The sequence below is a fragment of the Stenella coeruleoalba genome, assembly GCF_951394435.1.
Source record: "Stenella coeruleoalba genome assembly, chromosome: 1".
In the NCBI taxonomy this organism is placed as follows: domain Eukaryota; kingdom Metazoa; phylum Chordata; class Mammalia; order Artiodactyla; family Delphinidae; genus Stenella; species Stenella coeruleoalba.
In genome coordinates this window covers 33,848,832-33,872,327 of record NC_137169.1, presented here as the reverse complement: position 1 = coordinate 33,872,327, position 23,496 = coordinate 33,848,832, and the positions used below count along the sequence as shown (strand labels likewise).

Here is a 23,496-nt window from a genome sequence, read left to right as displayed (position 1 = left end):
GGTGGAGGCCCCCACTTCCTGCAGCTGCCCTGGCAGCCTTCCTGGTCCTTTATCAGCAGGTAGGGGCTCGTGAGGGGTGACACCCGTGCTGACAAGTGTCCCTGGCATTGTCTGACCCCATGAACATGTGTGTTCGGAAGTGAAGGATGGTAGTGTTTATATAACATGCTGATTAGTCACTGAGGAACTCATCACTGCAATAAATGTGTCTAGTTTTATGCCTTGTCTTTGCTCTTTCCCTCCCTCTCTCTCTCCCCCCCCCTTTTCCCTCTCTCTCTCTCTATATATATATGTATTTTTTCTTTTTCTTTTTCTTTTTTAAAGGCACTGATGAATGAAATCATTATCCCTGCGAGCAAGCCTGCCCTGTGGCTTTAGGCATGGGACTAGCTTCCTGGGCTTGGAGTGACAGCTATTGAGAAGTGATAATTGGTGTACTGTATCTTTAAAAGGTTAAAACCCCTTTCAAAAAAGGTCTGAACTCATAGTGGAAAAGACAGGCGAGGCAGGGGTTGGCTCTGGATTCAGAAAACAGCTGCTGATTTGATTCCGTGTCTGCGGGCTGCATTTATTCCGTGTTTTTCAGCAGCAGGAATTCAAGAGGATGCTACTGTTTGGGTTTCTGATCGTGATTTATATTTATTCAGAGGAATAACAGAGGGTGGATCTGTTCCCGGCGCGAGCATGCTCACAACCAGCCGACTCTCCCATTATCCAACTGCCTAGTTTGGTGCTTCAATGTACATGTATATCTCGTGTACATATGTGTGTATACAAACGCGCATGCATGCCTGGATGGACATATGTGTGCACAGGTTATCTTTTAAGGACAATTCTTTCAATAAGGTCTTTACCCCTTACTTGAAACAGGTGTTCAGGAAAAAAATGCACAAAATCCTGACTGACCGGAATAATTCATGAAGAAGGGGCTGGATCCGTGGGTCAGAGAACACAGGACCAGTTTGCCATCCCAAGGCCGAAGGTAGGGGACTCTGGATTTTTATTCGGCGGAGGGATGCCTCGCGCTTTATTTTATTTATTGTGTTTTTGCCAGCGGCCGCTACGGGCAAGTGAAATAGCGAGCTGCGATTCCATGTCGTCGTGGCCTTTCTTGGGCGAGGTGTCCGGTGGCGGAGGCGCCGGGAACGGCCGGGTGGGCGGCCGCGCGGCGTGCGGTGCCCTCGGTGGGCTGAGCGGGCTCCCTGGCCCGGTGCCAGGGGGAGCGGCGGGAGCCTCAAGTGACCCCCGCGCGTCAATCACGGCGGCAGCGGCGGCTGTAACCCTCTGCGCGCCGCGCGCTCCCCACACCTCGGCAGCCCGGCGGCACCGGCGCAGTGGGGCCCCCCTCTCCTCTGAGCCCCAGCGGTCGGGCTAATGCCTTGTCCACCGCAGCACCTGCAGTTTTTTCTGCTGCCCTGGCTGCGGCTCCGCGGTTGTTCAGACCCCCCTGAGCCGTCTGTGTTGCCGAAAATGAGATCGGAGGATGCTGGGTGCCCAGAGAGAGGGGAAATCTTCCTAGCCCCCGCCCCCAAATGTTCCTAAAGCAAAATCGCAAAAGCCCCTCCTCCAAAGAAGATCAAACCAAACCCAAACTTTTACTCTGTTGGGGATTCTCGCCTTACCCCTCTCCCAGTCGTGCCCCACATTTTACCATCCTTTAAAAGGAGAAACACCGCTGGTGCTGAATGGCCCCTGCTGAGACTGTACAAGCTGCCCGAGGACTCCTGAGCGTGGCCGACACCCTGAACTCGCGGAGACTCGGACCGAAGTGTTGGAGAGGCGCTGGAGGCCAGGCGTGGGTTTGGTTGACCGCGGCTGCTTTGGTTTACGTTGCAGGTCGCAGGTCGGGACTACTTCTTTGGCTCGGCCCGCCCTTGAACTTTGGGGGTCGTGGATGCCGGCAGGAGGGTCTGCGGGGTCTGGTTGCTTGGTGAGCGGTACCTTGGCCCTTTTTCTGCCGCGCACCTCAAGTTTCCGGCCACCCTTGGCTTTGGAACCGCAGTAGCCGGGTGCTCGCCACCCCCCAGCTGTGTCTTGTGCTTTGGTTTTGGTGGTGTTAAAACTGGCTTGCTTTCTGGTTGTTGGGGGAGGGGAGAAGGGAGAGCGTGAGGTGTGCCCTGAATTGATCTCCACCCAGCGTTCTCCAGCCCTTGTTTGCGTGATTACGTAACTTCAACCAATGATCAGACCGTGCGCCCCAGCAACTCCCACCGTTTCCCGTCCTCCCCCCGACTGAAGAAGTTGGGTCCTATGTTTATGATGTTTTTGTGTAACTGTGTGTATCAGCGGGGCAGGGACAGTGTGGGGAAGAGGGGGAATGATTTGAGCAATTTCTGTGAAGAACATGGGGGGCAAAGATCACGTGTCCATTAGGGTTAGCGGTGGAATTGGCTTTGGGTTGGTGTTGATCTAAAGACCCTCCCACATCCCTTTCAGCTAGTCATTGCTTGTCTGAATTTGCATTTGGTCATGTCACCCCCCTCTTGAATTCTGGAAAAGGTTGGAATCATCCCAGCAAGACCGCTGGGTTCCTAACTAGATGCATAAAACATAACACGAATCCTGAATGCAGGGTGACTGCCAGGCTCATTTGTTTCAGGTTCTAGCTGTTCTTCATACTTCCTGCTGAGGGAAACAGTTTCTGCCACGCTGTTTCAGTTTTGCTCTGGAGTTGGGCTACACTGTGGGGCTGAAGAGTAGAACCCAGATGCTGGCTGAGCTGCTCGACATATGCTCTTTAAAGCTCTGATGACTTGCAGTTGCTGTTGACCCTGTACATTCTTGCATTAAATACTGTGGGATTTTTTTTTTTTTTTTTTTTTTTTTTGCAAGGTAGGAGAACAGCTGTCCCATCAAGATATCTGCAGGCAGAGGGGGAAAGGTGTCCATGACACTCAGCTCTCTCTCCTTCCTCCCCACTCCGTCTGTTTAGCTAACGTACCCACAGGACACAGAATTGTTGCACAGGGCCCCTTTATCACACCCCTCGGTGCCTCAGCCTGGGGCTCCTAGACAGACTTGTTAATTTAGCAAGAAGTCCGGCCCTTCAGGCTGGGATGGTTTTACTGTCCTCCGCACCCCGTTGGGTCTGCTCTAAGGCAGCGACAGAGTTGTACGCCGTGGCAGTGGATGAAGGTGTTCCCCAACAGCGCTGTTGCTGAACTGTCTCTGCCTGCTCTGTCTCGGTGGCTGTCACCCTCCTTGGAGTGGAGGAGCGTGTGATGCCTTTGGGTTCTTGCCAACTGAGCCATCGAGGCACTTGGTGTATGAAAGGTACCAGCAAGAAGAAGAGGCATTTAGTCTGAAATCCTGGCAGATTCCAGGCCCCGACTTGATGGGAGATAATGTTAAGAAAGCTGTGTGACAACTGGATAGCTTTTAACTTGTCTCTCACTTGCTCTGTGAGTTCCCTGATGCCTTTCAGGTTCTTCCCTGTTCTCCAAGCTGCCCATCAAGGAGGCCCAGACATGCGGTCCTTCCTTCTGTGTCTGGTGGAATCAAAGCATATTTACAAATCTGCAGATGCACTGGGCAAGCAGGGCAGGAAACACTGGCTACGTGAACAGGCAGCACTGGTGTTTCAGGACAGACTTGGCTAAAGCCCTTGACCAAGGTCGTTCTTCATCTGTAAAGTGGGTGTCACCGTCGTAGCCTTACCAAGCCCACTGACATATCTTGAGAAGTAAATGAGTTGGGCTAAAAAGTAACATGTCCTCTGTAGCTGATGGGTGTTAGGATGATACCATGACAATCTGCAATGCACATTTATACGAGGTCACTTAGCCATCTGGGACCTAAATGGTAAAGCAAGAGAGATGCCCTAAGTCCATGAGCTCAGGTCAGGTATTACGATCATTGGAAAATTTCATTGCAGAAAATTTCATACCCTTCTGCAGGACTCTTCATTTACATAAAGTTCTAAGAGGTTCGATGATTAGTTTGCCAATTATACCCAGAAAATTGGAAGAGATTGATAAAGTAGTGTACAAGGGTTCTTATAGCTCTTTTCTAAAATATCACTAAGAAGTACTAGTAATGTAAGAAATAGAAATACTAAACAAGTTTAAAATAAAATTTAAAAGGCACAGGAATTCAAAGTATAGAATTTTGAGACTATTTAACATAAGTATTTAATGTGAGGAATTCAGTGAAATTTTATATATTTGGATAGGTCTTCAGAACACTGTCTTGTTGCATAATAACTGACGTGCACGGGGACCTATATGCATCAAGAGGAGTTTAAATGGCATTTTGTGTGTCCAGCTTCAAAAGGCATGAGAATATGAAGTATACCCCAAATGACTTTTTTCACCCGAGGTTTCTGGACAGCCAAGGGCTTATTGATCAAAATTATATTATAACTATAAAGCTCCCCTATTGAAATTAATTGAGAACTTTATGATCTTTTGCTGAAACTTGGCAGGGAACTATTATGCTAGAATTAGTAGTACTTATGTTCTAACATTTGATGTTATAGAAAATTCTAAGAAGGAGGCATGGGAGCCTCAGCCTGTCTCGCTCTGACCAGAGACACATTCAGAACCTTCCAACTTGGCGACTTAACGCTGGAATTAATTGGAAGAGACTGGATGATGGAAAAGACGAAGCCAGAGAGGCATGTGCTTCTTATGTCAGTGTAGGGAATGTGGACTCCCCACCACCAGTGTGCTGTTAAAAAACGTTCAAGGTGTCATGACAACACCCTCATGTTAAACTGTGGTGTTGACTCAGTTCAGACATGGTGCTCAAAACTGGAAGGATATGTGAGTTACACGAGCTTTGCCTGACCCTCTGCTGATTTGCTTAGTTACAGTTTATTCCAAAACAAAGGCAACAGGAAAGACACAAGTACAGGAAAATTAATGCTGACACTTTTTAAAGAGTACTGTATATTTAATTTAATTTTTAAATTTAATGCATATGTCAAAAATGTGAAGGCCCTAATTAAAAGTAGCAGAAGAGTATTGCTCGGTTTCTAGACACACATAAGTTCATCATTTTGGTAAATTATTTGAAGAACGTTTTGAACTTATTAAAAGAAACTGTCAATAACAGGCCATTGAATATGATCAGAAATGCTCAGAATTGTCCCGAGTTTCCATGTATATAAGCAAAGGGATACTGATGTAATAAGATGGATAAAATGCTATTCTCTGAAATCCCAGGGGGCTTGAAAGGCAGAGGAGGTAGGGGTTGGTGGTGGGAGGTGACTGAACCACTTTCTCCAAGGGGCTGCCCTTTGGGGAGGGTCACATTTGGGAATGTGTGCTTAGGCTATTGATCCAGTCTGTTCCTGAAAACCATGCATGCATGAGTGATTTGATTCCTCCCCTCATTACTAAGTGCTACAAAATACCAGGTGTGGCTGGCATTCTTCTGAAAAAAAAAAAAAAAAAAAAAGGGTGGAGCTTTACATCTAGATGTGTGGTAGATGAACTAAGAATACCCCTTAGATTCAGCAGTGAAGCCAGGGAGAAGCATACAGAAGTCAATCTCAAGGATCATGGGAAGTCTCTGGATGTCCATGGGTCCTTGAATTGGAATTCAGGTAAAACTTAAAAAAAAAAAAAAAAGAGTAATATACATGACAGGGATCCAAAGAAAAGATGATAAACAAGTAATACGGATGGAAAAAAATAAGACCAGTGTTATAAATATATGACATGCTCTGCTGAGCCTTTGTCACCAAAGTTAGTCTATTCAGGAATTGCAGGCTTTGCATTAGATGCTGAAGCTATCTTAAGATCAGAGGACGGACTTTCCTGGTGGTGCAGTGGTTAAGAATCAGCCTGCCAATGCAGAGGACATGGGTTTGAGCCCTGGGCTTGGAAGATCCAGTTGCCACAGAGCAACTAACCCCGTATGCCACAACTCCTGAGCCCGTGTACCACAACTGCTGAAGCCCACGTGCCTAGAGCCCATGCTTCGAAACAAGAGAAGCCACCGCAATGTGATCAGGAACAAGACAAGGTTGCCCACTCTCACCACTATTATTCAACATAGTTTTGGAAGTTTTAACCATGGCAATCAGAGAAGAAAAAGAAATAAAAGGAATCCAACTTGGAAAGGAAGATATAAAACTGTCACTGTTTGCAGATGACATGATACTATACATAGAAAATCCTAAAGATGCCATCAGAAAACTACTAGAGCTAATCAATGAATTTGGTAAAGTTGCAGGATACAAAATTAATGCACAGAAATCTTTTGCATTTCTATACATTAACAATGAAAAATCAGAAAGAGAAATTAAGGAAACACTCCCATTTACCATTGCAACAAAAAAATAAAATACCTAGAAATAAACCTACCTAAAGAGGCAAAAGACCTGTATGCAGAAAACTATAAGGCACGGATGAAAGAAATCAAAGACGATACAAACAGATGGAGAGATATACTATGTTCTTGGATTGGAAGAATCAACATTGTGAAAATGACTATACTCCCCAAAGCAATCTACAGATTCAGCGCAATCCCTATCAAATTACCAATGGCATTTTTCACAGAACTAGAAAAGAAAATCTTAAAATTTGTATGGAAACACAAAAGACCCCGAATAGCCAAAGCAATCTTGAGAAAGAAAAATGGAGCTGGAGGAATCAGGCTTCTTGACTTCAGACTATACTGCAAAGCTACAGTAATCAAGACAGTATGGTACTGGCACTAAAACAGAAATATAGGGCTTCCCTGGTGGCGCAGTGGTTGAGAGTCCGCCTGCCGATGCAGGGGACGCGGGTTCGTGCCCCGGTCCGGGAAGATCCCACATGCCGCGGAGCGGCTGGGCCCGTGAGCCATGGCCGCTGAGCCTGTGCGTCTGGAGCCTGTGCTCCACAACGGGAGAGGCCACAACAGTGAGAGGCCCACGTACTGCAAAAATCAAAAAACAAACAAACAAAAAAAACAGAAATATAGATCAATGGAACAGGATAGAAAGCCCAGAAATAAACCCACACACATATGGTCGCCTTATCTTTGACAAAGGATGCTAGAATATACAGTGGAGAAAAGACAGCCTCTTCAATAAGTGGTGCTGGGAAAACTGGACAGCTACATGTAAAAGAATGAAATTAGAACACTCCCTAACACCATACACAAAAATAAACTCAAAATGGATTAAGACATTTTGTAAGACCAGACAGTACAAAACTCTTAGAGGAAAGCATAGGCAGAACACTCTATGACATAAATCATAGCAAGATCCTTTTTGACCCACCTCCTAGAGTAATGGAAATAAAAACAAAAATAAACAAATGGGACCTAATGAAACTTAAAAGCTTTTGCACAAAAAAGGAAACAATAAATAAGGTGAAAAGACAACCCTCAGGATGGGAGAAAATATTTGCAAATGAGGCAACTGACAAAGGATTAATCTCCAAAATATACAAGCAGCTCAGGCAGCTCAATATCAAAAAAACAAAAAAAAAATCCAAAAATGGGTGGAAGACCTAAATACACATTTCTCCAAAGAAGACATGTAGTTGGCCAACAAACACATCAAAGGTTGCTCAACATCACTAATCATTAGAGAAATGCAAATCAAAACCACAATGAGGTATCACCTCACACCGGTCAGAATGGCCATCATGAAAAAATCTAGAAAAGGAAGAAAAGGGAACCCCCTTGCACTGTTGGTGGGAATGTAAATTGATACAGCCCCTATGGAGAACAGTATGGAGGTTCCTTAAAAAACTAAAAATAGAACTACCATACGACCCAGCAATCCCACTACTGGGCGTATACTCTGAGAAAACCATAATTCAAAAAGATACATGTACCACAGTGTTCATTGCAGTTTTATTTACAATAGCCAGGACATGGAAACAACCTAAATGTCCATCGACAGATGAATGGATAAAGAAGATGTGGCACATATATCCAATGGAATATTACTCAGCCATAAAAGGAATGAAATTGAGTTATTTGTAGTGAGGTGGACGGACCTAGAGTCTGTCATACAGAGTGACTTAAGTCAGAAAGAGAAAAACAAATACCATATGCTAACGCACATATGTAGAATCTAAAAAAATGGTATCGATGAACCTAGAGTCAGGGAAGGAATAAAGACGCAGACCTGGAGAATGGACTTGAGGACACAGTGGGGGAAGGGTAAGCTGGGACGAAGTGAGAGAGTATCATTGACATATATACACTACCAAATGTAAAATGGGTGGCTAGTGGGAAGCTGCTGCATAGCACAGGGAGATCAGCTGAGTGCTTTGTGATGACCTAGAGGGGTTGGATAGGGGGGATGGGAGGGAGATGCAAGGGGGAGGAGATATGGGGATATATGTATACATATAGCTGATTCACTTTGTTGTAAAGCAGAAAATAACACAACATGGTAAAGCAATTATACTCCAATAAAGATATATAAAAAAAACACAAAAAAACCCCCCAAAACCACAATGAGGTATCACCTCACACCAGTCAGAACGGCCATCATCAAAAAATCTAGAAACAATAAATGCTAGAGAGGGTGTGGAGAAAAGGGAACCCTCCTGCACTGTTGGTGGGAATGTAAATTGATACAGCCACTATGGAGAACAGTATGGAGGTTCCTTAAAAACGTAACAGTAGAACTACCATACGACCCAGCAATCCCACTACTGGGCATATACTCTGAGAAAACCATAATTCAAAAAGATACATGTACCGCAATGTTCACTGCAGCACGATTTACAATAGCCAGGACATGGAAGCAACCTAAATGTTCATTGACAGATGAATGGATAAAGAAAATGTGGCACATATATGCAATGGAATATTACTCAGCCATAAAAAGGAATGAAACTGAGTTATTTGTAATGAGGTGGATGGACCCAGAGTCTGTCATACAGGGTGAAGTAAGTGAGAAAGAGAAAAACAAATACCGTATGCTAACACACATATATGGACTCTAGAAAATTGGTACTGATGAACCTAGTGGTAGAGCAGGAATAAAGATGCAGATGTAGGGAATGGACTTGAGGACACAGGGCGGGGAAGGGGAGGCTGGGACTTAGTGTATATAGCACTGACATATATACACTACCAAATATAAAATAGATTGCTGGTGGGAAGCTACTGTATAGCACAGGGAGATCAGCTGGGTGCTTTGTGTCCACCTAGAGGGGTGGGATAGGGAGGGTGGGAGGGAGGCTCAAGAGGGAGGGGATATGGGGATATATGTATGAATATAGCTGATTCACTTTGTTGTACAGCAGAAACTAATATAATATTGTAGAGCAATTATACTCCAATAAAGATGTATTAAAAAAAATCAGAGGAGCGCTGGTAAAAATGAACCAACTTATTTTTATTAGAAGAAGAATTCTGAAAAATCTCTTTAGTCAAGATTCAATACAGTAGACTCTTGACAATCTTTATGGATGCATCTCAAACCCTTTACAAATTCCCAAATTTGCAAATGCAGAAACATTTGCATAGGCTCTTGACTTCCTTCTGAATCAGGTTTCTGTCCAGAGGGGAGAGGTTTCCATAATTATTCACAGGCCACCAATGATTTGCCTTTTCAACTTGCACTCAAGGAAGCAGTTTCACATCCAGAGAGTTTCTGTTTCCCTGCTGGTGTGTCGGGAGGAGGAGCTTTGACAAGACTCCCTCTCCGGCTAAGTGACTTGCTCTTGTGCTGTGTAGCTTTGCTACACAGTTCACACTTGTGCTTCAGGAAAAGGAGAGTCGCCATGTGGCGTGGCTTTTAGGGGTGGTTCACAAATAACTGAAAAAAGTGAATGGTGTGTCTACAGATGCCAAGCAGCTGCTGGAATTGGTAAAAAAAAATCACACAGGCACGCAACCTCCCAAACTCCCTCCACTCTCTGGCCCTCAATATAGATTTAATACACTCTTAGAAACTTCCCCTGACTGTCAGCATATCTCATGGAGAGAACTGGGGCATCACACAGCTGAAGCGTATGGTGAAAGACAAAACAAATCTAGGCAAGAGAGACAGAATGTAGTCATTTGCTCCATGCCCTCATTTTAAAGATTTCAAAATTTGAGAAGATTCCAGGAGATTAAAAAAACAAAAACAAACCCCACTGTGCTTATGATTATATTTAATAAAAAGAGCCAGAGCAGAATGTACTCTGAAGGTTGGGCTTTCCTGCTCCTCATTGGAGGTGTTCTCACAAGAATCTTTCCGGAGTGATTTGGGGAGAAGCTCGTAGAATTTGCAGTGGGTTTAAGAGTTCCACCAATTACAATTGAGGAGATCGCATTTGCCAAGCCCCTGGAAGAGCTATGGCAGGAACCACAGCAATTTGATATGAGAGTTTCTTATTAAATGTTTCTTGATAAAATCCTTTTAACTAATTTTAATGAAATAGCCACTAGATACAAAAGAACACTTATATACTGTATATAAAGGTTTAAAGAATAATCATTCTTCATATTATATTATGATCAACACTCATGTCCTCACCAGTCAATTTAAGAAAAAAAATGTTACTGTTACCTTCGAAGAGTGGTACCCCTCTCCATCCCATCCCACCCCTCCCTTTTCAGGGATAATCATTTTCTGGACATGTCTGTCTCTTTTCCCCATGCTTTTCTTTATTGTCTCACCCTTTATATTTGCATCTCTAAACCATATCTTTAGTTGTACATGTTTGTGAATGTCATATAAGTGGAATACTGTTTATATTCTTGTGTTCATAGTTAGCCCGTGCATATCAGAGGCTGCACTAGTTGACAAACAACTGAAATATTGAAATATTAATATTTCCATATCAGTTGGTGGTAAATTGCTGCTTACCTGACTCCTCCCCCCACCCCCCTGTGCTCCCATGAAACCTATTCAAGTCCCTTCACCTTCCTAAAGGGATTACACCTGGCACAGCAGGGGGTATTGGGACCCATCTCCAGTCCTGTGGCCGGAATCCCTTCTGACTATACAATCCCTGTCCCAGCTAGTTGTTAAATGTTTCATTCCCGGATTTGTTCGTATTGTTGACTGTAGCTTAAGTTTTTTCATTTTGCTGAACTGTAATTCCATGGAATGAATATACACTGTGGTTTATATATCTATTCTGCTATCCATGAACACTAAAATCATTTCCAGTTTTTTACTCTTGTAAATGGCGCTGCTGTGAACTTTCCCCTGGTGAGCATGTATATAAGTTTACTCAGGGAATATACACAGGAGTAGAATTACTGGTCACAACTGGGGGCATCTTCAAAGCTTCTAGAATAATTCAAAATTAATTTCCATCCTGTTACGTGAATTTCACCTCAATAAAAGAATTTCTTACCAATTTCTCAGCTTGTAAGTCACTTTAAAAGATGTTTTTTCTCTGGTATCCAGTTTTCTTAGTTGTTTTCAGTAGACTTACCTACATACCTAGCCCACCATAGCGCTGGAAATAAAATCCACAGGGTTTCCTTTAATACCACAGTAAACTTGAACACTTGTTAACTGTGAAAGACAATGCTGAGTCTGTTGACAGGATGTATTATATATTTGCCTGTGTTTATTACAATGGTTTATTCAGTTCAATCCGTGATTCATTCCATAGCTAAGATGGTATGCTCTTAGAAATGTAACTTAGGCTCCTTCCAGGCTAAGATAGAAGACAAGTTGGTGCTAGTGGATTGAGTATGAATGTTCTAAACCTGCCAGAGAGTCTGACCACAGTAGAAATGAGCGATGTTGAGTAGATAACAGATAGTTTAGCCTTTAAGTGCAGAAGTATATCAACTGCTAGGGATTTAATTCTCCTTTCTTGGTAACCTGGGGGAGCTGATGGGTTTCTGGTTGATTTCCAGTTCCACGCATTGGCAGTCCTGTTCCGTTAGGACATTTCTCCTGGATGCAGCTCTCTTCCAAACCTGAAACAGAGTGAATTAGGATCAGAGGCTGTCCGTTTCCTCTTCCATCTACCAAGAGCTAGATGTCCAGAATTACTCACCTCTTCCCTTCCGGATGCCTGTGTTTTGGCCAGAGTTCTACCTTCATGCTACCCTTCTCTCTCTGTTCTTAGCTTGTTATTGAATGATAGGCCTTACCACGTGGAAACCAACTCTCTTTGGGAGAAAAAAAAGCGCAATCATCTCGTTCTCTAAGACTGGCTCTCTCAGTTTGCAGCAGAGGACTTGGATGGCAGCTGGTACTCCCCGTTCCTCCCACCGCCCATGTGGCTGGGCTTGGCTGAACTCAACTTCCAGGCCCTTCGGCCAAGGGATTTTGTAACTCTTTGTTGTTGTAAGCGGTTTGTCCAAGACAGTGCTGGCCGGTGACACTGACGTGGTTTACTCCTAGGCCAGCAGGAACTGCTGCTCACTTCCTGGTATGACTTCTGAGCAAAGGGCCTTCAGGTTGTCATTGTCTCCTTCCCTTCCTGTGAGCCTACTAGTGATGGGGCACAGCAGATGGACATTCCGGCTGCCACAAGCCTCCTGCGGGTCCAGGGGAGGGACCCGCGCCAGTCTCGTGTTCCGTCCCCATTCCTGCTGCCTTCCTGCTCTGTCGATGTCTCTGTTCCCTTCTCATCCAGCCCGGGCAGGGGCGCCCTGGTGTGGCTGCTTCCTTACTTAGGTAGCCAGGTGAGAATGGGGTAGGCGAAGGGTTCCTTCTCTTCCTCCATCCTTGCTGGGGTTTAAGATGGTAAGAGCTCATCTTGCTGCCACCTCAGAGCAGTGTGACATTTGCTTCCCTGTTCTCTCCCTTTCTCCCCTGCTGCAGCCCCTCACCCCTACCCCCATCCCCAAATGTTCTGGAGAGAACAATTCAAGGGTGAGTGAAAATTTTTTCTTGGACAGAGACAAATTATCTCCCACCCTCCTAAGGCCAAGTAAATCTTGGAAAGGTGCTTCCCCTTTTTCATCTAATAGATGCATAGTTTCTACCTGGGAGGCAGAAGCCACAGAAGAGCCCAAGGAGAGCCTTGTGGGCTTGCCAGCCTTCTCTGTGGGTCACTGGCCAGTTTTGCAGAACATCTGCCCCTCTGAGGTCAGCTGTGAATTAGTCTGCCTGGGTATCTGATCCCTTCCACTAATTTGTAACGGCAGCGCTGGAAATGCTCGGAGCTCAGCAGCCTGCCACGAGGCTCGGATTGGAAAGGCACAATTAAGATACAGAACATTTTCATCATCCCCCCCAAAGTTCCTTGGACCCCTCTGCATTCATTTCTCCCCTCCCACCCTCTTCCCTTGGCAACCGCTCATCTGGTTTCTGAAACTGGAATTTGCCTTTTCTAGAACGCTGTATAGACGGAATCGTAAAATAGGTACTTTTTTTTGCTCCTGACTTTGTACCCTGAGCCCCGTGCTTTGAGATTCATTCACGCTGGGAGCATCAGCCGTTCATCCTTTGTGCGGCTGAGTAGTATTCCACTGTACAGATGTACTGCAAGTTGCATTTGTCTCTTGATGGAAATTCAGGTTGTTTCCAGGTTTTGGCTATGGTAAAAAAAGCTGCTGTGGACAATCACAATCTTTGTGTGTACGTATATTTTCATTTCTCTTGGGTGAATACCTAATCAAGTTTCTTCGTTATCTCTCCAGCAATTGGAAGGTTCATTTTATCTGCCTTTGGGACTGTCAGGCTGTCACCAGGTGGCTCCTTCCATTTTCCTTCTTATGAGTGAGCCTCAAATAATAGCGGGATTTTGCACACCATCACCTGTGCTCGTCCTTAGTATATCCTGTAGACATTCTGTTCTAATTGTCTGTCGACGCCCTTACTAGACTAGAAACAATAGGGCCTAGGAATTGAGAGCATGGGCATGGGAGCCAGACTGCCAGATTCCTATTCCAGGGTTCATATTTCACTCTGTCACATAGTAACTCTATGACCTTGGACAAATGACTTAACTTCTGTGTGCCTCAGTTTCCTCATCTGCAAAGTGGGATAATAAGAGTACTAACTGAATGGGGCTATGAAATATCGATCAGATGATCGATGATAGATAGATTGATAGATAGATAGATAGATAGATAGATATGCTTAGCCCAAAATAAATACTGTGTTGTTGAATGGCTCAACAAAAAGGGATCTCAGGATCTGGGATGCACGTGGTCAGATCTCCTTTTCTCAGTTCATGGTGAGATTGGAATAGTCTCCCTCAAGCTCTGTTGCCTGGCACCCTGACATCCAAGCTCCCATTGGGCCGCAAACACTACCTCTACACTGGGTGGACAGCACTTTTTTCCCTTGTCACCCAACCAGCTCTTCCTCCAACTGGGTTGCTAGCTGCCCCCCTTTACTCCTTGAATCGGAGCTCTGTTCATTTCTCCCAAGTGTTTATTACAGAAAAACACGACGACAAGTTGCAGAGGATCCCACTTGTTTGCTTTGTCCCAGTTCCTTCTCTGGGTTCTGGGTCCAGATGCATAGATAAGGTAGGAAGCGAGGACTGGAAAGTCCCCCGCTGCACTCTGAAATCCTCGTACCCAGATTTGCGTGCATCTTCATGTATCACAGGGTTTGAAGCTCTATGTTGAGTAATGATATGACGGGGGCGGGGGGGGACACAGGCCCAGAACTATTTTTCCTATAACTCTCAAGGATGTTACTGTCCAGGCAGCCTCCATGGGAGCCAGGGCTGTGGACACCCATCCCCAGCTCCTGTCACCTCTGTAAGCCAAGGACTGAGGCTCCCTTTGGAATGCGACTCTCTTATGAGGATGGGGGATATGAGGCCATTGAGTGCATAATTGGAAATGAGGATTTAGCTTCACAGCCCTACATCCAGAGAAACTCTTTCTGGGTCTGACCGTTTTTTCTCTCCAAGAATAAGATGACTCAGGGCCAGGATGATCAAACAACTAGAGAAATCAAAATGTGGGCTTGATCCTTGATACCTGCCAAAGTGAGGTATCTGAACCGAAGTTTCCTATGAAAAGAATAAAGCTGCCAAAGTATGATCCTCTGTGGGTCTGTGGGGAGAACTCTGGGTGGTATGATGTGTTAACCACCTTTGTCGGGACACTCTGTGTAAAACATGGTATTTGATTAAACGTTTCCCTGGGTTATCTCAGTTAATTCACTCCGATGAGTAGAAGATGACCATTTTCCCTATAGCAGTGCTTCCCATCCTAGGGGCTTCTGACTTTATTGGTCTGGGGTGAGTGCTGGGCATTTGGACTTTTAAACACTCCTGCAGTGATTTTAAAGTGCAGCCAAGGCCAGGGAACTGTTTTACACACTAGGGACTTGAGCCTCCAGAGGTCAAAGTCCCTGGCCCAAGGTCACACAGTTGTGCGTGGAGTTGCAGGATAGAAGCACAGGTGTGTGTGACTGCACCACTTGAGCCTGAACGCCCTACTCTGGTGCTGATCAGAAAACTGTCAGCACTGGCTCCCAGGTGCTGGGCAGGAATCCATTAGTAGGGATACAAAGATGCTGATGACTTTCCCAGTGCTGCCTTACTGACCCAACACTCTTTAGAGTCTGAGCACGTGTGTGCTCCAAGTCTGAAAGGCTCCCAGGACAGAAAGCCGTCGGCCTCAACTCCAGGGCAGCCCAGGAGAGGAACATGCCATGTGCCCTTCAACTCTTGGTCTTTGCTTAGTTTGCACCTGTGTCCAAGGAAACAAGGATGGATGTTTCCTGATTTCTTATCTGGTGTGACCCCGTAGCCAGGCATAAATGTCTGGGTCCTTCCTGAGCAGAGCCAGATAGGAGACCAGTCAGGTAAGGAGAGGTTTTTTCCACCCCTCAGCGGCAATAATACCTGCAGCGGTGGGACTCCCAGGGACTGAGTGCTTGCTGTATGCATCAGGCATTGCTCTAAGGGCTTTAAACAAATTACCTCATTTTATCCTCACTGGAATCTTGTGAAGGAAGTACTGTTATTACTCAGATTGGAAAACTGAGGCAGTAATAAGAGTAATCCCAGGCAGTCTGACTCTGGGGCTCAACTCTTAATCATCAAACTACATTGCCTACCATGGATCCTGTCTTGCCTTATTCTTTAATTGTTTCAGCAATATCATCTGATCCCCAACCTGATCATAAACTTCTAGCATGGAAGACATTTCTCCATTTCACCTTTTCTGGCACAGAGCTGGATGTATATATAGCAGGCATTCAGTAAATATTAGTTGGTTGATTTATTTTATTTCAATTGATTTTATTTCCGAGGATGCCACAATATCACATACTATGATAATAATAAACATGTCCTAGGAATGTAATACAGGTTCCCTAGAAGTTTCCTATTTCTTGACTTTTAAGTATTTTGGAATACTCTAAGTACTTTCTTAATAATTGCACACCACATTCAGTACTCGTAGAAGGACTAAATTCATGCCCTTATCATTTTCCAAGAAGAGCACTTCTGTGTAACTATAGCAGCCTTGATATCTTCTTTTGTAGGATTATTTTCCACAACAAAAATGATCCTAAGTGGTAACTATCCCTGCACCGACCAGCCTCCTGGAACTTCAGTTGGTTGTTTGGGGGGGGGGGTCTTCCGGGGCGGGGCCCCACACCATGCTCTGTCCTGCTTTAGTAGCAAACATTGCTGGTGCTCTGCCCAGACACCCTGGGATCACTTTGACTAGTTCTGTGCGCCCACCCCGAAGCTTCTGTGGCCTTTGCCCCTTCAAAGGATTGGCCTGTCAAGAGAGCTGGTGTCACAGTAGCCAATTATAACTGGCATGGGGACGTGAAACTCAGCTGCCTCGCCTTGGGGGAGGAGGGGACAGATTTGGGAGGAGGTGCAGTCTGTATTCCAGAAGTCTCCTGGGGTCATGCTGGGGCTCCACCCGAGGTCACAGCCTGGCCTGATTCCTCCCCTCCTCTCTGCTGCTCCCCCTCTCCTTTCCTGACCCCCCCACCCCGCCGGAAGCATTTCATTAATGAATCACCTGCCCAGGGATCCTTGTCTTACTCCGGGGGAACATGTCCTGAGGCCAGGGCATGTGGGTTAGATGTCATTTAGACCAGAAAAATACCTCTAAGTCTCTAGTTTAAGCTTTCATGTTAGTGCACTGCATTCGCCCTAACCACCTCCCTAAACCTGGGACCCCGCCATCTCAGGGGCGCCCACCCATCTCTCTTCTCCTTATCAGGGGCTCATTCCATCAGCAGCTTCTGCTTGCAGCCCACTCCCTTTCCAGCTCGCCCTCTCACTTCTTATTAACCAAACTATCTCTACTCTCTGTTTCTAGTTCAGTCATTCAATATTCAACAGGTATTTCTCAAGTCCTGTTCTGTGCCAAACATCCTGCCAAGTGTAGGGGGCGTACAGCTGGGCAGAAAACAGATAAAGTACTTGTCCTAACAGCCCTCACCCTTCTAGGGAGGGAGGAAGACAGCAAGCAAGTCAACAAATCAATAAGCAGGATAATCACACATTAAGACGAAGGATGGGAGGGAGATGCTAGTGGTGTGAAGGAGGATAAGTTTGGGGGCAGCTGCCAGAGATCTAAGTGCTTGTCTCCCCTCCCGCTCACGCTTCAGGCTTTGCGTGAATCAGAACATCTCTGACCTGCACATCCATCAGGGCCGATGGAGGTCAGACTTCAGCTTTCTCGCCCTCTGGGCGGCATTTTATTAAGTTTAATTAAACTCTGAATCCTCTTTTCTGCCCTCGGCTTCTGAGCCACTACCCCCTCCTGGTTTTCTTCCCACTTTCCTGGCTTATTCTGCCTGGTCTCCTTGCCGCTTTTTCCACCCCCTCTACTTGGCCGTTAAGGGTCAGAGTGGCCCCAGGACCCTCTTCTTCCTGTGGACTCACGCCTGGTTTCAGTTTCCGTGCGTCTCGCCTGGACCGCTCTTTGGAACACCCGACTGTAAATACAACCGTCTTCTCGGCCTCTTCGCTGGGTGATCCCCCGTGTGTACAACCTGGCTCAATGTCTGCTCACACCCACTCCCCCCTCCACTCCCCACCAGTCCCTCCCCTCAGCCTTTGAGTCTCTCCTCTCTGACATCCCCTGTCTCAGGAAGGGGCACCCCTGTCTCCCCAGCTGCTTGACCAGAAACCACACTTCGTCCTCTCCTCTCTACCACCCGTCACACCTAATCTATCACCACATCCTCTGCATTCCTCTTCCTAGGGCTGTGGGTTTGAATCCAACCACTAGTCCGGTCTGAGTTCCACTCCCCTGTGCAGGCTGGGCTGTGGCAAAAGCTTCCTAACTGGTCCCCCCAAGCCCTGCCTTGACCCTTCCAGGCCCTGATCATGTCTGTGGTTTCTTGCCGAATGCAAGATGATGGAAAGTTCTTAACACGGGCTGCATGGCCCTAGAAGATGGATCCCTGACTGCTTCCCTAGCCTCAGCACTGTCCCTCCCTCCCTGCACCCCAGCCTTCCTAACCAGCATGTCCTTTCCCAGTTACGAGCTTTGCACGTGCATCCCCTCTCCCTGGATAACGTTTCAGGGAGGCCCTCTGTGGCCAGGCCCACGTGGTGTATGAAGGAGCTGCCTTCTTTATCCCTGAAGTGCTGTGATCACCGTGGGGATGAGGGGTGGGGGAAGATGGCCACTGTCCTTCTAGTTCCTTTCTGAGGAAATCGGAAGAAATCTAGGCTGTGGCATGCATCGGGTGGGGAAGGGGCTCGGAGCGGGAGGGAGGGAGTGGGAGAAATCTACCACAGGGGCAGGCAAGAAGGAGGTGCATTGTCGTAGAGAATTTAAAAGCAATAATAAAACCCATTAAAAGTCTGTTTGGTTTTTACTCTCACCATGCACCAGAAATTCTAAAAAGGGCTGATGATAAAATACTCTTCCCCACAGAGGAGGGCTGCTCTCCTCTTCCCTCAGGTGGATCTAGGAATAAGTCTAGGGACTCCACCAAGAAATAATAGCAATAACCATCATTTCCTGACCGGCATGTGCCAGCCACCCTGTTAGGTGTGGGAGGACTCCTATGACCCTGGCTCCTCGCAGCAGCCCGATAGCACAGGCATGATTGTATCCACTTTAAAGGTGGGCACACCGAGACCAAAGAGGCAAAGTCGGCACAGGCCCATCTTGAACTGCTGGCGGGGAAGCCGTGAGCCGAGGCAGTTGGTCCTGAAGCAGGCGGCTGTCTCTGGCTTGATGCAAAACGGGCTTTCTGATCTTGTTCTGTTTTTTCTCCTCAAGGGCCTCACAAGGCCTGTGCTTCCAAGGAATCTGCTGTAGGGAAGGGCTATGTAATTCCATACTAACCCAAAAACACTCCTGACATGATCTGGCCTTGCCAGGACACCAAGGTTCTGCTGACGGGGGAGAGGACCGTGGCCTGGAAGCTTTCTGGTGCGGGGACAAGACCCTAGATTTGGAGAAATTCAGGCTGGATTCGAATCCTGGTCCTACCGCTTAACGGGACCTTGAGAAGACTGTTCTCAGAGCCTCAGTTTCCTCATCTGTAAAATGGGGATAATAATAATAGAACTTACTTCATAGAGCTGTTGGGAGAGCTAAATGATGCAATGAGGGTGAAGCCTTTATCACTGCACTCATTAAATATTAGATTCTATAGTGTCTGTCAAGCTCAGGGCAGAGTAAATGATGTGTAAGGGACGTGGGACAAACATGGTTTCCTTCCACACAAAAGTCATCGGGGGAGTGTCAACAGTAATATTCTCAGGGAGACACCCCACTCTTCAGTGGGGTCACGAAGCAGGCAGGAGGGCACTAAAAACGCCCGAAGGTGCACACACCCCATCAAATTGGAAACCAGATTTCTGGTTGAAGCAGTTTCCTGGTGGAGAGAGGGCCTTTCTTCAAGAACTATCAGGAAATGGATATGTTCCCTGAACATAACACCTTGCTAAAAAAGGAACTCATTGATACAGTTCAAGACATCACAGCAGAGGTTTGATTTTTCACAGTTTGTATTTTTATCGCTTCGTCAGTGTTACAAGGAAACATCCGAAATGGCAGGAGCTGTGTACTCACCGTGCCCGTCTTGAGGGGGCCTCCGCGGCAAGGACACTGGCCCGTGGGATTGCACCATGCTGCTTCTCTGCAAAGAGAGCGCGGCTAGCTGCCGTATTAATTAAGCAGTGGGTTTTTAATGCTGGTTGAATGAATAGATCTGGCCTGTCTTCCAGCCTGGGAACCAGGGCTTTTAGATTTTATGTTATTTCGCCCAAACAATTCTTACAGCACTCCAGTGAGAAAACAAATTCAATTCTTACAGCACTCCAGTGAGAAAACAAAGCCTCCGTTTGCTTCAGCTGGAAGGCAGCTTCATTTGTGTCTCTTCCTACCTGTGGAGACTGTTACTTGCAGAGAGTCAGATGTAGATATGGCTCTGTGCGACCCTGCTGATGGTGGTCCAGTGCCTTTGTAAGTTCTTAGAATGGTTCCTTCTCCTGTGTTATCTCCAGCATGCAGAGGGGTGTGTGTGTGTGTGTGTGTGTGTGTGTGTGTGCGCGCGTGTGTGCATGTGTGCAAGCGGGCCTGATTGTGTGGGCAGGCTGACCTGAAGACATAGCTCAGCCCTGCGGCCCTGAGGGTCCTCTGAGCCAGGACAAGGATGTGGGAGAGAACATCAGAAACCCTTGTGAACAGGGGTTCTGAGCCTTTGCTCTAAGCCATGGAGAGACACTAAGTTGAGACGGGTGCAAGGTGATGCTTTTTGCTGATGTGGTGTCAGCAGTTCTTCTGGGGTTGGATTCCAAATCACTCCTTCCTCTCCCTCACCCCACTCCACCCCACCCCACCCCCACAGAGGAAGACTGTCTGGGAAGGAGAGGCCTTTCTTTCTGTCCTCTTGGCTTTGTATCCATCAATACTGGCTCACAGGAAACCAAGTTTTTCTTTCTTATGTTGGATAGAAAGAGCCTGGATTAGTTTTGTATCCATACAGTGAAAACTTTGACTCCAGCGTGCACCAAGAAGGAAACGAATAAACACAAAACCAAGATGAGACCAAAGTTTCCTGACCCCGGGATGCTGGGAGGCTGAATGACTGCTTTATCCTGCACAGTAGTGGAGCCATGTAAGAACACAATGGTGCCAGTGCTGATGGAAGCGCTCAGGCTCTGTCCTTCTCCCGGGACCATGCCCCTTCCCCACCCCCTGCCCCTTCCCAGCCCCTGTGTCCTCCTTCTCCCCGCACAGATGTAGCTCATTCAAAGAATCACCTCTGCTTAAGAGTGTGGGCCTTGCCCGCGAACATACTGTCCTGGGGGTTGGGCCTGACAAAGATTCTGTCCATGACCAAACTTTAGGCAGGCTCTTCTGAGCTCTTTTTCAATTAGTTTTTGACTTTTGAGCCTCTGTGTGTTTCTGCATTGTCCAGTTTTAGCAAGAATCCTGCTAAGTTGGTTTAGTCAGAATCCCTCATCCTTCATATCTGACCACCCTCAATATCTGATCAGGTTCCTCATCCGCCCCCCCTCCCCCCACAGGTGATGCCTCATTACCCTGGGCTGCCTTCAGCAAGAACCCTGTTAGGTCGGCTTAGCCAGGACCCCCCCGACCCCTGACCCCTGATGTTTCCTCTTAGTAATTTTCCATCCACTGACCCCCACCCTGCTCCTCGGTTATAAACTCCCCCTTTTCCTTATTGTACTGGGAGTTGAGCCCCATCTCTCTCCTCCACTGCAAAACCCCCCATGGCAGTGGTCCCTATACCTAGCGTGATGGCCCCCCGAATAAAGTCTGCCTTACATGCTTTAACAGGTGTCATTGAATAATTTTTCTTCAGCAGGTCCTGCAAGGGTGCTGTCAGGATCCTCTGCCGTGGCAGGGCAACCTCTTCTTGAAGACCATGTGAGGGGCCTTAGACAGGAGAGTAGGCTGTAATTAAAAGGCCTGACTTTTTGAGGGGGTATTCAGGGGACTTAAAAGTGAGATGCACCTCACAGACTTGAGGGGAACTTCAGGTCTGGCAGAAAAGAGATCAGAGAAACAGTGGGCCAACTGGTACCATTACCTCCACAGACAGATAGGAAAGGCTGTGTCTCTGGAGGTAACCCAAGCTCACAGTGATTAAGGAAAGACGAGATAATTCAGCATTAACTTCAGAAGAAAAGGAATCTTCATAAACTGGTTGCACCCCAGGTCTTTCACTCATCCATTTTAATCCTGAGGCTTTTTAAAAATAAAAGCTAACATTTATTGAGAGTTCACTTTGAGATGGGCATTGTTCTTATCCCCATTTTACAGGAAAAAGTGCTACACAGAGAGGTTGAAGGATTGGCCAAATGTCACGCAGTTAGCATGTGGCAGAGCTGGAATTTACCCAGGAAGCCTGGGTCCAGAGCAAGCCCCCCTCTTTCACCACACCTTATTTTCAAATATGTTAAAATATGTATAGAAAGCAACTTTTGTCGTCCAGTGTATAATGAGTTATATATAATAGCCAATTAATGTTCATTGGGGCAGTACTGTGGTTAGTGGTATGCTGTATATTATTTTAACAGTTGACGGTGCATTTTGACCAAGTCTTTCCTTTGGAATCTTGCCTGCTGCTCTTCTTGACTTATGGAAAAATCATTCCAGAGTTGGGGGCAGTTTTCGGAGGATCTGCTACAGTCAGAAAGGTTCTACTTTGCCTTTTTTGTCCTTCTCACTTTGTCCAAACCCAGTCTATCTTTAAGCTTTTTCCTTGCCCCCAGCATTTCCATTTCTCTGTCTACCATGTTCTCATTCTCCTAATCTAAGACAAATACATGTTTATCAGTCACCTGCAGTGTCACTGGAGGATGGTCACAGCCATGCCCTGTCCTGCCGTCTGACTTCCACTCCCTCCTTACCATTAGCTGGAATGGTCTTGCCTTGGGGCCACTGACTGCTCATGCGGCCCGGGAGAGGTGGGGGGATCAGCTGCCACGCTCGAACTGGCTGGAACCTTCAGAATCCCAGGACAGAGTCATTTGTCAGTGGGAAAGGATAGCATCCCTTAGCCCAGTTTGTAAACCACCAAGAACCACTTTGTTATTCTCTCCATTTCTATATCGCGGATCGAAAGATTCTTATCCAATTACACCTCTAAACCAATCAAGATCTTTGTCATTAAAAAATATATTTTTAAATTTAATCAGAGACGTGCCTTTCTGCCAGTCAGCACTGCTGATTGGCCTGGGCTGGCCTGCACTAGCGCACTGGGGGTGCCAACAGTCCAGCCCTGCTTTTTGGTTCACCTGAGCATCTTCATCACAGGCAAAAGTTGAGTCATTTGGGGCTTCCCTGGTGGTGCAGTGGTTGAGAGTCCGCCTGCCGATGCAGGGGACACGGGTTCGTGCCCCGGTCCGGGAGGATCCCACGTGATCCTCCCATGAGCCATGGCCGCTGGGCCTGCGCATCCGGAGCCTGTGCTCCACGACGGGAGAGGCTACAACAGTGAGAGGCCCGCGTACCGCAAAAAAAAAAAAAAAAAAAAAAAAAATAGTTGGGTCATTTGAAATATTCAGTATAACCATTGGACCCTACAGATCTGAATAGTGTGGGAACTATGCTAATAAAAGGGGGTAGAATGAAGGTTTGGACCAGATGTGGAATGTGTGTGGGGAGAGTAAGAGAAGATGGGAGGAAACTGGGGCGTGGAGGAGAAAGAGTCAGAGTTCCAGGAGCATCCTTTCCCTGGCTTAGAGCTGGAGACAGAAG

At 46.5% G+C, this 23,496-nt stretch overlaps 1 long non-coding RNA gene across 1 annotated transcript in view; it reads left to right on the top strand.

The window, feature by feature from the left end:
* LOC307183255 overlaps positions 1-23,496 on the top strand; it is a 345,629-nt gene that overhangs the window by 98,596 nt on the left and 223,537 nt on the right. Inside the window, exon 2 of the long non-coding RNA XR_013827436.1 lies at positions 871-982. This is a non-coding gene — a long non-coding RNA (uncharacterized lncRNA). The remainder of the gene's footprint in view (positions 1-870; positions 983-23,496) is intronic.